The sequence below is a fragment of the Saccopteryx bilineata genome, chromosome 4 (assembly GCF_036850765.1).
Source record: "Saccopteryx bilineata isolate mSacBil1 chromosome 4, mSacBil1_pri_phased_curated, whole genome shotgun sequence".
Classification (NCBI taxonomy): Eukaryota; Metazoa; Chordata; class Mammalia; order Chiroptera; family Emballonuridae; genus Saccopteryx; species Saccopteryx bilineata.
This window is the reverse complement of record NC_089493.1, coordinates 4,751,105-4,766,378: the sequence shown is the minus strand read 5'-3', so window position 1 is coordinate 4,766,378 and position 15,274 is coordinate 4,751,105. Positions and strand designations below refer to the sequence as shown.

At 46.9% G+C, this 15,274-nt stretch overlaps 1 long non-coding RNA gene across 1 annotated transcript; it reads right to left on the bottom strand.

The window, feature by feature from the left end:
• Positions 1-8,421: 8,421 nt before the first annotated feature.
• Positions 8,422-9,613, bottom strand: LOC136335931 (uncharacterized). Its single transcript, XR_010731335.1, has 3 exons — positions 9,126-9,613; positions 8,803-8,867; positions 8,422-8,663 (listed from the first exon to the last, which is right to left on the bottom strand). It is a non-coding gene; the product is annotated as an uncharacterized lncRNA (long non-coding RNA).
• Positions 9,614-15,274: the final 5,661 nt, after the last annotated feature.

The window sequence follows — 15,274 nt, the reverse complement described above, 5'->3', positions numbered from 1 at the left end:
GCTCATGGATCAAGGCAAAGATCTCTCCAGCCCCACACTGAGCTTCTAACAGCATGACTGCCTTCCCAGGCATTAGTCTCCAAGAGATCAGGACGTGACCCTCCCGCCCCCCACCCCACCCGCCCCAAACATTCTTGAACTTCCCTACAAGCCAGCGATGGAGTCATCTATTCACGAGTGCATTTAAACCCTCCGAAATGTCATGTTTTCAGAACGCAACCACCTCTAGACATAAACGTTGCACAATAGCAGCACACGTCAGGTACAACTGCTCTTTTTATTATGTCCTAGAACGATCTCCGTTCTCCACTCTGGTTTACTAATAGTTCAGAATTTGGTAAATAACTCGAAGTCCAAGCGAGGTTAGTGATTCGGACTCTATCGTGAACATTGCAGGGTGTCGGGCTAAATAAACAGCATACCTGGTAGAACGTATCAGTGTCATGCTTTTGTGAGTAAATGGATGAGTCATTGTTAGTTAAACCGTGTCATACCGTGGCCAAGAAAAACAACAGCCGTTTAGGGAATGAAGTAATAATTACCTGGTGTAAGCAGGCCCCGACATCACCATTGCATTTTCTCTTTGTTTACAAGAGGAAATGGTTCTATCCAGCCACGCACATTGTCAAAGCATCCGTGTTTCATAAGTGGGTCCTAACATATGGAAGAGAATTTCTAAGGCTACTTATTGGCTGCTGATGGATTCTCTGTGCTCCCGCCCCGAAATCATCTGATCTATGGGCATTAGTCACTTCCTTTGTGTTTGTCTATGCTAGTGGCAAGAATAGAGCAAAGAGACAGAGTATATACACAAAATCATCAGCAAATTATACAACACAGTAAATAATTTGCTAAAATGACTAACAGTTTAATTCAGCACTTGTTGGGCCAGATTCCGGACGCACAAAAAGTAAGCCGTTTCTCATGCTTCAACCCCCCCCCTCCCGCCCCCTGCCCCCTGCCCCCGGGGGGGCCAAGCAGAATGGAGCTGAGACTCCGGCCCTCGGTAACTATTCGCTGAAATAAATCAGACCCAGAAAACATCCATGCGTTTTTACCGGGTGGTAAGAATTAGTGGCAAAGAGAGCCAAGGTCCTCTAATGATCGGCTGGGTTTGGATTGGCACAAGGGAAACAAAAGAAGGGTGTTAAGTATCATCTTTCATCTGGGGGTTAAACAATAGCAACAACAATGATAATATTTGAGGTTTTAACAAGAACCTGGCTGGCCCCGGCTTGGAGAGCAAACTTTCACCCCAAAACGTGGGGTTTGGGGAAACGATGTCTGGCATCATTAGAAATGGAACCACTCATTCTCAGGGACACAGACAAGAGTGTGGTGGTTAGGGGGGTGGGGGAGGCGAGGGACACAAAGAAAACCAGATAGAAGGTGATGGAAGACAATTTGACTTTGGGTGATGGTTATGCAACATAATCAAATGTCAAAATGATCTGGAGATGTTCTCTCTGAAGCTAGCTATGTACCCTGATTGATCTATGTCACCCCATTAAAATTAATTAAAAAGAAAAGAAAAGAAATGGAACCACTGGCCCTTGATACATGGTTAGTGCAACGGAGGATACATACGGCAGGCATGACACGTCTAAAAGCAAACAGTGATTTTCACATGCTTAACCAGTGTGCCCTGTAAAAGTTTTAGAGGCATTATGGGAAACTGCGGGGCTGGCATATGGTGGTGGGGGGTGGTGGTGGAGAGTTTGCAGACCATTTTGTTTGGGAGGTGCTGTTTGAGTTTTTAACCTCCTGTTGCCATAAAGTGAAAATGCAAAAAACTGCATGTATTTAAAATATACAGTTAGATAGGTTTTGATACACACACACACCTGTGCAACTATCACCACAATTAAGTTAATAAAAATATTCGTCACCTGCCCCTCGGACTTCCTTGGGTCCCTTTGTAACGCCTCTGGGCCTCTAGCCTTCTGGCCGTCCTTAGGCAACCACTACTTACCTGCTTTCTGTCTCCACAGGTTAGTTCGTCTTTTCTAGAACTTTCTTGAACTTAAGCAAACCCACACCGTGTCCTCTGGCTTTTTTCGCTCAGTGTAATTAACCTGAAGTTCATCCGCGCCGCGCAGCACATGTGAAGAGTTCATTTCTTGGTATCCACGGTTCGTATTCCCTCGGACGGACAGACCACAGTTTATCCCTTCACCTACGGATAGACATTTGGGTCATTTCTAGATGCTGGCAATCACAAAAGAAGCTGCTATGGACACTTGTGCACGAGTCTTTCCATGGGCACATCTCCACACGCGTGTCATCTCTCTCGGGCGGAGTGGAATGGCTGTCAAGCTGTTTTCTTTCCAGAAGCGGCTTCCTCGTCCCACAATCCTGGCTGCAGCGTGCTGAGAGCCCAGATGCCCACACCTTTGTCAGCACTTGCTACGGTCAGTCTTTTTAATCTGTCCGTTTTAGTGGATGTGTCCTGGTAGCTCTGTACGTGTCTAACTTACAGTTCCCTAATGAGGAACGATCTTTCTCTGTCCCTGTTGGCCACCCGTACACTTCTTCTTCGGTGAAGCATTGGCTCAACGTGTTTGCCAATTTTTTGCTTAGGATGTGTGTTTTCTGCTCCCTGAGTTTTTAAAGTTCTTTACATATTCTGGGTCCACCTTTTATCAGACACGTATCTGACAAATATTTCCTGCAGCTTTCTCGTTCTCCTAAGATCTTTTGAAAAGCAGATTTTTAAAAAATTTTTTTATGAAGTCCAATGGATTGATTTGTTCTCTTACCGGTCATGCTTTGACTGCATCTGAGAAATCCTTGCCTAATACAACATCACAGAAGTTTTCTCTCCATTCCTCTCTGACAGCTCGACTTGAGTATCCTTGATTATTGTCAATTAGTGATGTCATGGAATCACAACAATGGTCGTCTTCATTTGCGGAGTCTGTTCAGTCTTTTTTTATTTCCAGAGGAATTTTAGCACCAGGTCATCAAGTGCTACAGTAGAATCTGCTGAGAGTTCGATCAGAACGGCGTTTAAATCCACACGGCAATGGGGGGAGCATTCCCCATGTGAACAATGGTGACTCTTCTGATCCGGTGCGTGTCTCCACTTCTCCCGCTCTCCTTGAGTTCTCTCAGCAATATTCATCGTTTCAGGGTGGAGCACCTGCATATCCTTGGCCACATTTCTCCTTAATGCACTTCATATTTTTTAAGCTACTTAGATATTTCTAAATTTTGATGTACAATTTTTTAGCATTACTAGATACAAATACAATTGCTAGTTGTGTATTGATTTTGTATCCCATGACCTTGCTATAAAATAACTTAGCAGTTCAGGTAGCTTTTTTATTTTTTATTTTATTTTTTTGTAGATTCTATCAGATTTTTAACATAGACAATCACAATGGCTGTGAATAAGGTCAGTTTTACTTCTTATTTTCCAAATGAGTTGCCTTTTATTTCCCTTTCTTGCCTGATGGTTGTGGCTAGAACCCCCCCAGTACAAGAACACATAGACGTAGTAAGAGAAACCTCTTACCAAGGCTAGGGTGCAAGCATTCTGTCCGCCGTGTTAGCTGAAGGCTTTCTGCTGATGCCCTATCTCATCACATTGAAGAGTCCCTCCGATTCCTAGTTTGCTGAGAGTTCTTACTAGGAACAGAATTTGGATTTTGTTAAATGCTTTTGAAGGGAGAGGAAGAGGACCACGTGGTTTTTCTTTCTCATTTTGTTACTATAATGATTTTTCTAATATTAAATCAATAATGCATTCCTGGAATAAACTTACAGTGATAATGTATCGCCCCTTCTACATATTGCTTGAAAATTTTGATAAATTTTGTTCAGAATGTTCGCATCTGTTTTCATGGAAAACATGGGTCTCTAATTCTTTTTGGTAATGTCTTCTTTTGGTTATCAGGATAGTACCGGCCTTGTAGAATGAGTTGAAAAGGATTCCCTCCTCTTTGATTAAAAAAAAAAAAATGTTTGTGTAGAACTGGTGTTTCTTCTTCCGATGTTTGATAGAATTCACCAGTAAAGCCATTTAGGCTTGATTTTTTTTATGGGAAGGTATTTAACTACAAATAGCATTTCTATAGTAAATGTAAGGACAATTTAGGCGATTTAAATTTTAATGAGTGAGCACTAGTAATCTGTATTGTACAAGGTATTTTTTCATCTCACTTAATTTGCAAATGTATTGGCATCAAGTTTTTCAGATTAGTCCCTTATTATATTTTAAATAACTATGGAATCTCCAGCGATGTCGCCTCACTCATATCTGATATTGGTCATTTGTGTCCTCTCTCTCTTTTCCTGGTCAGTCTGCGGAGAGCTTCATCAGTTTTGTTGATCAAGTCAAAGAATCATCTTTCTGTTCCATTGGTTTTTCTCTATTGTTTCTTTGGTTTTATTTATTTATTTATTTTTTTACTTAGATCTTTTTAAATTTTCTTTCTTCTACTTAACCTGAGTTTACTTTGCCTTCTTGCTCTTGTTTATTAAGATAGAAACTGAGGTCACTGATTTGAGATCTCTCCTTTTTTTTTTTTTTTTTGTATTTTTCTGAAGCTAGAAACGGGGAGGCAGTCAGAGACAGACTCCTGCATGCGCCCAACCGGGATCCACCCGGCACGCCCACCAGGGGGCGATGCTCTGCCCATCTGGGGCATCGCTCTGTCGCGACCAAAGCCATTCTAGCGCCTGGGGCAGAGGCCAAGGAGCCATCCCCAGCACCCGGGCCATCTTTTGCTCCAATGGAGCCTCAGCTGCGGGAAGGGAAGAGAGAGACAGAGAGGAAGGAGGGAGGAGGGGTGGAGAAGCAGATGGGCGCCTCTCCTGTGTGCCCTGGCTGGGAATCGCACCCGGGACTTCCGCACGCCAGGCCGAAGCTCTACCACTGAGCCAACCGGCCAGGGCCGAGATCTCTCTTTTCTAATACAGGATTTCGTGCAAAACATTGCCTCTGATGGACTCCGTTAGCAGTAACCCACAAACCCTGACATGTAGTGTTTTCATTTTCATTCGGTTTAAAAACACTTTCTAAATTCCCTTTAGGTTTCTGACGCGAGGGCTCTATGCAAGTGTGTTAGTTCATGTCCAAATGTTTGTCTAGGTATCTTTTTGTTGCTGATCTTTCATTTCACTGTGGTCAAAGAACACTCTTCCTGTGACTTGAGACCCCCCTTAATTTATTCAGACTTGCTTTGTCACCCATAATATGACATACTTTGGGAAATATATCTTGTCTAATTTAAAGTGCATCCTTATATTATTGGATGGAATGTTTCAGAAATATCACTCAGGTCAAAGTATTTGAATCGTATCAATTATTGAGAGAGGTGTACGGGAATCCCTGACTATAATTGTAGATTTTTCTATTTCTCCTTGAAACTTTCTCATATTTTGCATCATTTGTTTCAAAGTTTTGTTATTAAGTGCACAAGTTATTAAAAGGTCCTCTTGCTTAATTAACATCAATATCATCATGAATGGCCTTCTTTATCCCTGGTAATATTCTTTGCACTGATATCTACTTCATCTGATATGAATATAAACAATCTAAATTCCTCTTGATTATTATTATTGTGATAAATCATTTTCCATATCTTTGTGTCTGCATTTTTATGATACAGTTTATTTTGTTTAGTTTTTGTAGGTATTTGATAGTTGACTATTACTTTTTTGTCCAATCTAACAATCTCTTTCTCTTAATTGGACTATTTTCACTATTTACATTTAATGTGACTATTGATATGATTAAGTTTAGAAACATATAAACTTATTAACCAATGTTACCAGAATAAATTTAAATTTTTTAATTAAAAATATTTTTTCCATTGAGATGAGATAGAAAGAGAAAAAGAAGCATCAACTCATTGTTCCACTTAGTTGTTCCATTTAGTTGTGCACTCAGTGGTTGCTTCTCATATGTGCCCTGGCCAGGGATTGAACTCACAACCTCAGCTCTATTTACTGAGCCATCAGGCCCAGGGCCTAAACATTTTAATAAATAAATAAGTAAATAACTCTATAGACTTGCTGTTTTTTTATTCATTCCATCTGTTCTTTGTTCTTTTTTTTTCTTATTTTGTATTAACTGCATGTTGTTTTATAAGGTTACCTCTTTCGTTAGTTTATGCACAATGGGTCAAAAAGTTTGACAAAAAACAATAGAAGTTTTATTTAAGATACAGGTATTTCCATATTTCTTCTTTTTTTTCCCCATAATATATATTTTTAGCTTATCATTGCCTACCTTCACCAGAAAGTTTATCACTTTGCATACAAGATCTGAATCTTAAAATTATATACTTACACATTTCCTCTGCTGACCTTTATGCTATTGTTATTGTGAATTTTACTTTTATCTTTACTATGAACCTAACAAGATATTACTGCTGTTCAGGCCCTGGCCTGTTGGCTCAGTGGTAGAGCATCAGCCCAGTGTATGGATCTCCCAGGTTCGATTCCCAGTCAGGGCACACAGGAGAAGCAACCATCTGCTTTTCCAACTCTCCCCCTCTCCCTTCTCTCTGTCTCTCTCTTCCCCTCCCACAGCCATCACTGGATCAGAGCAAGTTGGCCCCAGGCACTCAGGATGGCTCCATAGCCTTTCCCTAGGGCGGGTAGAAGAGCTTGGTTGCTGAGCAACACAGCAACACCCCAGATGGGCAGAGCATTGTCTCTTACTGGGCTTGCCAGATGGGTCCCAGTCAGGGCAAATGTGTGTGTCTGTCTCTCATCCTCTCGCCTCTCACTGAATAAAAAAGAAATTCAGCTTTATATATATGATAAACCTGACATGATATTATTATGGTTTAAAATAGTCAGCTATCTTTCAATGAGATCTAAATAATAAGGAAAATATCTTAAATATTTGCCCATGTAGTTACCATTTCCAGTGATATTCTCATACATAATCAATATTGCTACATAGTAACAATATGCTTCTGCCTGAAAAACTTCCTACAACCTTTTTTATAGTGCCAGGTCTACCTGTGATGAACTCTTTCAGCTTTATTTTTCTTTTCTTTTCTTTTTTTTTGTATTTTTTAATCTATTCATTTCAGGGAGAGAGAAGGGGGAGGAGCAAGAAGCATCAACTCCCATATGTGCCTTGACTGGGCAAGCCCAGAGCCCCAAACCAGCGGCCTCAGCATTCCAGGTCAATGCTCCATCCACTGAGCCACCACAGGTCAGGCCTCTTTCAGCTTTTAAATGTGCTTTTATTTATCAGAGTTTGGCACATGGCTCCATTGTATGCATAAACCCAAAGGGCTTGGGGAGGATACCGTTTTAATATAAAATTAATTCTCTATTAATAGGACTGTTATGTCAATGGAGGTAAAATATTATTTTTTGTTTTTCTGAACTCAACCAAGAATTGATTGCCATTTCAGAAAATCACATCACCAAAGCCGACGCCCCTTGTGGGGTCTAGTCTGCCGTCCCCGCAGGAGGCCGCTCTTGGAGCAGACGAGGCCATGGTGATTCTAGGTACATTCAACTGCTTTGTTATGACCTCCCGTGCAGTTGTATTCTGGCATTCGCATATCATTGTTACAAGTCACTTCTCTATTTTATTTTCATTTTGCAATTAAGGTGTTACACTTTTCTTTTTAATTATATGTGTGATTATTTATGCAACCTATGACTTTCAGAGAAAATTGAGGGTATCAACTTTCTACTGGTGCATAACCAACAACCCCAAACTGTATGTGTGTGTATGTGTGTGAGACAGAGAGAGAGACAGAGAGAGGGACAGACAGACAGGAAGAGACAGAGATGAGAAGCATCAATTCTTCATTGTGGTGCCTTAGTTGTTCATTGATTACTTTCTCATATGTGCCTTGACCTGGGGGCTCCAGCTCAGCCTGTGACTCCTTCCTTGCTTATGCCAGCGACCTTGGGTTCAAGCCAGCAACTTGACTAGACCCAATGTCTATGATCCCACACTAAAGCTGGTGAGCCCGCTCTCAAGCCAGCAACCTCGGGGCTTCGAACCTGGATCCTCCATGTCCCAATTCTATCCATTGCACCACTGCCTGGTCAGTTTCAGCAACCCCAAACATAGTGGCTTAAACCACCAATCCTTTCTTTGCTCACAGTTCTGTGGGTTGGCAGCTTGGGCAGGGCTTGGGCGGGTGGCTCCCCTCTGCTCACACGCACTGGCTGGGTGCGCTGTGCCTTCATGGTTAGTCAGCGGACCAGCCAGCAACTAGCTGGTCCTAGATGGCCACAGGTCCGGCAGGTGGCTCGGACTGTCAGCTGTAACACCTAGGAGCCCCTTCATGTGGCCTTTCCAGGTGGCTGGCTCGGGCTCTCTCTCAGGGTGACTTGACCCTGAGAGGGAGAAGGTAAAAGCTGCAAAGCTTTTGAGGCTTTGGCTTTGAAGTCACCCAGCATCCCTGCATGACAGGCTGTTGTTGGTCTCACACAGTCCGTCACAGGGCCAGCCGGGATCCGGGAGAAGGGGTGGAGAAACAGACACCACGTTTCCGCGGGAGGAGCTGCTTTGTCACATCACGAAGGGGGTGCGTGTATGGATGGGGGAGACTGGTCACCATGATTTTAAATTTACCCCAGAGCATCAGAAAAATGCGCTCATAAAAAGGGTCATGAGGTCTGTCAGGATGAAGAAGCACTGCCGTGAACAATCTTTTCTCCGTGTCAGCCCTTGCCTGTCCCAAAGAACACACAGCCTTTCTCAGTTCCCACGCAGACAGGTGAGAATGAGCGCCCTGTGTGCTCGGAGGGGCCCCACTGCAAGGATGCGGGCGGCGGGGTCCACGCCCCCTCCCGCGGAGTGGCAGGATCCACCGTCCTTCTGCGGAGGTCCGTGTTCCTCCGCGAAGGTCCGTGTTCCTCCGCGAGTTCGCCTTACACTGCCAGAAAGAAGCAGGGAAGCGGAGACTTTGTAATTAGCCCTTTCTTTTCCTTCCTTCCTTCCTTCCTTCCTTCCTTCCTTCCTTCCTTCCTTCCTTCCTTCCTTCCTTCCTTCCTTCCTTCCTTCCTTCCTTCCTTCCTTCCTTCCTTCCTTCCTTCCTTCCTTCCTTCCTTCCTTCCTCCCTCCCTCCCTCCCTCCCTCTCTCCCTCTCTCCCTCTCTCCCTCCCTCCCCTCAGCCCATACTGATCCCTCTCACAGCCCATACTGAAGATCCATGGAAGGGGGTATTCTTATCCAACAGCTGGGAAATTAATCAGATAAGGGACAGAGCCATTAGGTAAATGACACATTTCTTTTTGCACTGGGTGCTACATGGACTTCAGGGTGACATTCCACCGGCAGTGCCCCCCGCCTCCGCCCGACACCACATCCTTCCTCTCCTGCATCAGAGACGGCAAGAGACCGGCACCCAGGACACCATAGAGCCTGGTCAACGGACACACCCGCTGACCCAAGGGATGGGATCAGCCCGTCTGGCCTGGGAAACTTCTGGACAGCGCGTGCTGTCCTCTGAACAGCTGTAGAACCTTGAACTCCTGAGAAAGGACAAACTGTCCGGAACCAGATTCTCCTCGCCTGGCCTTGCTTTCCTGACACTGTTTCCTCACAACTACGGGTTAAGTATGCACAGCAGGGACGGGTACAGGTCACAAGGAAAACCGACAGATGTTTGTGCTCACAGGCACGGAGTCTCGGCAGCGCTCCCCGCGCCAGGACGGGCGGGGCCCCGCGCGGGGAGAGTCAAGGTGGTGTCTGTTCCTTCGTTTGGGACAGTTCCCTCTCCAGCCACTCTGATGTCAACAGCCACTCCTGTGCACAGTCCCCTTTTGAGTAGGAACCTGCCCTGGAATGCCACTGCCTCCCGGCAGGTCGGACAGAGGCCAAACGACTTCAATCGCGTGCGGCCTGCAAAACATTGAGCAAAGGCCAGAGCACGATCGATCTGTAGTGACCTCGATGTTCCTGACAACACCTGCTGGCCAAGGAAGCGTGCCAGCCAACCAGAGGCCTGGGGACAGCCCTCCTCGACACTGCCAGAGGGTACCAGGAGACAGCCGTCCCATTTTGGCTGAACTAGGGCACAGCCTATTCCAAAAAATAAGTCTGAGATCCTATCAGGCAACAGACAACAAATGTACTTTCCTACCATGGTGACTCCATGGAAAAGGAGACATTGGTGCGGTGACTGTAACGCCTGTGGCCTATTAAAAGCAGAAATGGGGCCCTGGCCGGTTGGCTCAGCGGTAGAGCGTCGGCCTGGCGTGCGGGGGACCCGGGTTCATTTCCCGGCCAGGGCACATAGGAAAAGCACCCATTTGCTTCTCCACCCACCCCCCTCCTTCCTCTCTGTCTCTCTCTTCCCCTCCCGCAGCCAAGGCTCCATTGGAGCAAAGATGGCCCGGGCGCTGGGGATGGCTCCTTGGCCTCTGCCCCAGGCGCTACAGTGGCTCTGGTCACGACAGAGCGACGCCCCGGAGGGGCAGAGCATCACCCCCTGGTGGGCAGAGCGTGGCCCCTGGTGGGCGTGCCGAGTGGATCCCGGTCGGGCGCATGCGGGAGTCTGTCTGACTGTCTCTCCCCGTTTCCAGCTTCAGAAAAATACAAAAAAAAAAAAAAAAAAAAGCGGAAATGGTAGTGGCATATAATTATTTACGAAGAAGTAAGACCCTCTCCCCAAATCATGTCCTCTAAGTTCTTGGATCTCCCATTGGAATCACCTTAGGGATCAATCAGTGCTCGCTTTCTCCTAGAGAGCAGGGACCTTTGCTATGAGATCTGAGCTCCACGCAGGGACCACCGCTGGTGATCTGCTCCGATCAGTTCCCCAGGTCAGTCTACCTGTCCCCCAGCTGCGGTGAGCGCTGGGTGCTCCCAGCTGCCTCCTTCTGAGAGGTCTCCGCCCTCCTCCTCACCGGAGCCACTCACCAGGGAGGGGACGCCCCTCCCCAGCGGGAGCCCAAACACTCACCAGAGCCTTCTGCCTGCCTCCCAGTAAGATCAACTCGGGATGCTATTCTTGCTCGCCTGTGTCCGGTGCGTGCACATGCGTGCACGCGCACACATACACACCCCATGTCACACAAAACCACACAGCCACCCTGTGCTGCCAGTTGTCTGTGTAGACCCAGTTCATGTGTTTGCTCCTCCACTCAGCCATGATCTTGAGGATAGCAGCACCCCAATATTTAACATTTGCTGAACATTCCCTACAGCAGGGAAGTTTTTATTTTTAAACGTTGGTCCCGACTTCCCAGAGTAATTTACTAATCCATTAACGTGTGGGGCACACGGTTTGGAAATCACCGCCCGGCGCACCTCCTGGCAAAGTGCCCCGCACATACAGAGCGCTCAGTAAATACCTGAGGAGTGACTGCGCGATGGACTGGTTATAAGAATGCCCAGGGAGCCGTCTGGAAAGGTCTCGGTCTCCGGCTGGTCTTCCCAGCGTGTCAGCCTCCACGGCGGATGACATGACTTACCTTTGCACGTGGTGAGGTTTCTCACACACAAGGGGCCCCGGAGGACAGGGAACCAACACAAAGGTGCCATTGTTGGCGTGTTTACCCAAGTCCTTGGGCTCCCAAACAAATCCTGTAATTTTAGAAATATTTAGATGGCTGCCAAATTCTGGAGAGCCAGCAGTGACCGGAGATTAGCTCAAAGTATTAGCCCAGGGCACAAGTGCCAAGAAAAGCTGTAAATGAATAAAGTGGGAATCATGAATGAAAGCAGGGGAAAAAAAAAAAAAGAAAGAAAAAGTAAAAACAGCAAAGAAGGTTTTGACAGCATTCGGTGTTATTTCACCAGGGGACTCTGAACTGCCCGAGCCATGACCTGCACCCCTTTTCTCTGGGAAGATATGTGCATAAGAAAAACTGGGGAGAGGGGGCCCTTCATTGTTAGCTGGGCCAATGCACAGTGTCTCCCAGATGCAAGTGCTCTGAGTCCCGGTGGGAGTAGCAGACCCATGGTCCTAACAAGGCGAACACAGCAGCATGGAGGGCTGGGCCCTGGGCGGCACTGGTGTGCCCATCCCCGTGGGGAAGGTGTCGGGTGCACGGCGGCCACTGCCTTCGTCCTGCTCACCCTAGCTGACTGTCCCCATGGCATCCCAACTGCATCAGCGTCCTGTCCCTGTCCCCAGTGACAAACCCCACTCCTGAGCGCCTCTGGGGCCGCCCTCCCATGAGCCCCTTCCCAACAAAGCCTTGACTTCCTATATTACCAACAAACCTTCCCACAATGAAGCAGCCTGGATGGACGTCGACTAGGTGGTAGCTCTCTTTGACAGCACAGGGGAAATATGAACGTGAACAAGGGGGAATATATGTATATGTATATATAAAATATCTTTATTTTCAATACTTTCTAACATGTATAACACCCCCTTCAATTATGAACTTAGGCACCAAATCTCGGTGTAACGCCTTAGCGCTTCCTATGACTTTGTTATCAGCAGAAATCACAGATATTTTCTCACCACATTGAAGTTGTGGCAAGTGTCTCTCAAAGTATCACTCACAGGCATTACCAAGTTGAATTTACGGCAGTTGTTAGCTGTACCACTAGATCATACTTAAATTATTAATAAATAAGCATGCCTATGACTATATCGCACTTTTTTTTGGGGGGGGGGCTTTTATTATATAGCCGTTTTGTTCCAAAGGGACAGGTTTCTGTTGTAAGCCTTTGTATTTCAAATTATTCATTTGGAAACGTTAGCCTGAGAAAGGCTCTGTAGGCACAGAAGAGAGCCTTCCACAAATGCCTCTGGGTGCCCCACAGTGCACGACATTTACTCCTTCTGATTTTCAGCCGCTTTGTTTTTAAAAAGATTTATTTACCTACAGTCTCAAATTATAAAAATAATTTAGCTTATTATAACAAGCAACACAATGCAAGAGAAGATCACACAGAGGCGGACAGGATCGCCCCCTTCCTCTGTGCCCCCTATGTCTGCCCCTAAAGAAAGCCATCACACTCCCCCTCTTGCTGCTAGAAACACAGGAGAGGGCTGTTGCGTGCTTACACCCAAATAGAATCATTCGACACCCACTATTCCGTAATTTGTGTTTGCCGCTTGGCAATTCACGCTGCCACACAGACACTTCCGCAAGTCTGTGACCGTATGTTTTTCTCCTTTCCCCACGTACATGAATGTATGGTGGTACGTGCGTGAAGTCAGGTCACACACATCCTGCTTTGGTAGGGCAGCCTTCTTCCTCCTGCCCGCCTTCTCCCCTCCCTAACTTGTAGTTTTGCCACATCACAAAGCCGTTATTGCTACCTAACAGAGTTATCTACTGCTACATAACAAAGTAACTCAGAATTTAGCAGCGTAAAGCAACAATAAACATTTATCTGAGAGCCTCCCAGGGTCAGCCCTAGGGACTGCACAGAGGTGTGAACAGCAGGACGGGAGAGGCGTACCCGCGTCCTTGGACCGGCTGCCTGCCCTTGCACACACCGCCTCTCCCAGCTGAGCCACGTGTACCACCTGGATGGAGCACGCACGTCCGTATTTTCTCCCACGCCGATACAAACATAGGCAAGTAGACACCTACAAGGACCTACGCAGACTACCGCTGACTTTTGAGACTGGTATTATTCAAACATTTTTTAATAATTCACATTTTTGTTTGCTTTAGTAAAACGAGGATTTTTACATATTTTAAAATATTTACTCTAAGTCTTTATAAAAACTTAACAAATTTTAAAATAAATATTTAAAAATAAAGACAAGAGAAGTCTGGTTCAAGATTAGGCGACTAAAAAGTGGAGGTGCTGGTATTTGGAGCCAAGGCCGTCAGACTCCCAAGCGCGCGGTGCCCACGAACTCGACGGGAGCCGCCCCGCCAGCCTCCCCCTTGGTGACAGCCGTGAGTCTCCCTCCAGGGGACTGTCACTCCTTCTTTTGCTCATGGAGGTGCAAGTCAAGTGCTCCAGGCCTCTCCCCCGAGCCCCGTGCTCTCTGCTCAGTTCCCTCTGCGCACGTGAGGGGCCAACAGCTCAACCTCGACACTTGGTGCATCTGCTCTGAGCCTCGGTCCGTCAGGTGATTCCTTTTCCTAATTTTACAAAGGAAGACAGAGAGTCCGCTAAAGATGTCCGCTTCCCAGGAGGGAACAGAACGCAGGAAGAGAGAGCCGGGGAACTGGATGCGCTCTGCAAATCTATCTCCGCATTCTCCCCGGTTCGGCCAGCTCCCGCGTCTAACCTTTGTCACTGGGAGCGGGCTCTCCTGGCGCCTTCGGTGGCGCGCCATGGGACGAGTTTCCCGGCCAGAGGTGACGGGACACTTCGGGGAGTCAACGATGAGACTGGAAAAAGCGTCTGTCCTCCAGGAGAGAGCCGTCTGTCCTGAAGATTGGGTACGCATGTCGCCACAGACTGGATGATGCCCCAGACGCGAGCAAGATGCTATCTGGCAAGCAGGAAGGACAGAGAGGGCGGCTGACAGAACAGCTGCCATGGGGGGGGGGGGCACTCCGCCCGGGGTGAAGGGCACAGCGCCTCCCACAGGTGTGAGCAGGCGGAGCGGGCATCTGTGGGCACCGCACGAGCAAGGGCTGGGCCAAACAAGGCCGTCGGCGCCCTCCCAACGCAGAGATTCTCCGCCATGTCATCTCACAGCGCGCACCATCCAACCACTGAGATTCTGCGGCACACCCAAACACACATATATATATTTTTTACCAATCCAACAAAAAACATAAGGCGATAATTTCGACTCATTCACACCGGACGGCGACTGGTGTGTTGGCTGTCGTCTTTTTTTTTTTTATTTGACAACCTCGGGGAATAGAGGTCGGTGCCCGTGACTAAATAAATAGTCAGGTAATGCATGTTTCAAAAATTCTGGTGGCACGCCGGTGGCAAATTGCTGTCTTAACACACGAGAGTGCCCTGTGGAGGTCCAGAGGAGGGAAACGGCCGGCAAGGGTTCCGGAGCGGAATCCGAGGGCCTCCCGCCGTTGCGCTGAGATCAGGCGTGAATCTGAGGAGGCCCCGAAACACTGCTCCCCGCCCCGCCGCCATCCCAGCCCGGCCCGGCCCGAGGAAGTAGCAGATATTCCCCGGAACATCTGTTTGGGAGCTGCTGAAACGGGGAAGTCTCAGCTTTGTTCTGACCTCAGCGATTTAAACACGCGACCCACCACGGCTGCATCTTCGGTTTTCTTCTCCTTCGTCAGTAACAAGACACAGGATGTCTCTGTCTCACCAGAATTCTTCATTTACCTGGAAAAAAAAAAAAAAGGAACCAAACAGTATAACCCACCATCAAAGATTTCACTTTTTTTTTTTTTTTTTGTACAAATATACTTTAGAGTCAGCTTTTACCTT